We start from the raw sequence: 1,095 nt of genomic DNA, 5'->3' as shown, positions 1-1,095 counted from the left end.
TGTGTGTGTGTGTGTGCGCGCGCGCGCGCGCGCGCGCGTGCGTGCGTGGGTGTGTGTGTGTGTGTGTGTAAAACCTTAAAATAAAAAATGTAAAAACATATTTCTGCTCTATAATAAATAATCAATTACTGTTTTGTATATTGGCATACAGTTAAAATATCACATATTTATGGTATCTCTCTGCGTCTTTCTCATCGCGCAGAAATAAAAAAATTAATACTTTTAAATTAATTAAAAGCGATATACAAGTAAATTGTACAGATTTTTAATTTGCTGTAAACAGGAATTTAATTTTCTTTATATTAGAAAAGTTGAATTAGTACCTCAAACTTTAAAAATAAAAATCCCAACAAACGAGAATGAATTAAAAAATGGATTGAAATTTTTTTCTATCCGAATGAATATTTTAAATATATAGCGAATACTTTTTTTTTATTTAATTGGATTCAATTGGATTCAATTAGATTCAATTGGATACAATTGGATTGAAAAACTGCATTTCCTATTCAAAATTTTGAATTGAACAGTTTTCACAATGCACAGAAAAAGCTAATATTATTTTTAGATTGAAAGGCATAGAGACATGCTCCATGCAATTCCTATAAATGAATAAAAATGCATTCAAGATTGAAAAGTATTCATTTTAACATTCGTGAATAAATATTTCTGAAAATCTGAATCCATTTCAATTCGTTTGAATCCATTTTCGTTTGCTGGGATGTTTGGTAAAGTTTCACAGTAAAATTAGCTATTTGAGCTCTCAAATTGATACATTTTTTTAACTGCATCTCTTAATCTTTCATGATTACCATGGCAAAATGATCCGAGTTTAATTTTTTCCGAAGTTAACATGTTTACGATTTTTTTTTTAATGTTAAAATTAAATTATTCGCTACAACGTTCTTGTTCTATTTTCTTAAAAGATGAAATTATATACTATAATTTTTTGAAATCAATGGAACTGATACTATTGATTTGGTAATACTTCAAAAATGGTACGGGTCATTTTAATCCAGAGTAACCATAGCGTAGCTTTTTTGAAGTGTAACTATGAAGGGTTAAATAATCAGTAAACTCGAGAAAAAAGAAATAAAT

The sequence above is a fragment of the Trachymyrmex septentrionalis genome, unplaced genomic scaffold (assembly GCF_001594115.1).
Source record: "Trachymyrmex septentrionalis isolate Tsep2-gDNA-1 unplaced genomic scaffold, Tsep1.0 scaffold191, whole genome shotgun sequence".
NCBI lineage: Eukaryota > Metazoa > Arthropoda > Insecta > Hymenoptera > Formicidae > Trachymyrmex > Trachymyrmex septentrionalis.
The sequence above is the reverse complement of the archived record's forward strand: the minus strand, read 5'-3'. Positions refer to the sequence as shown.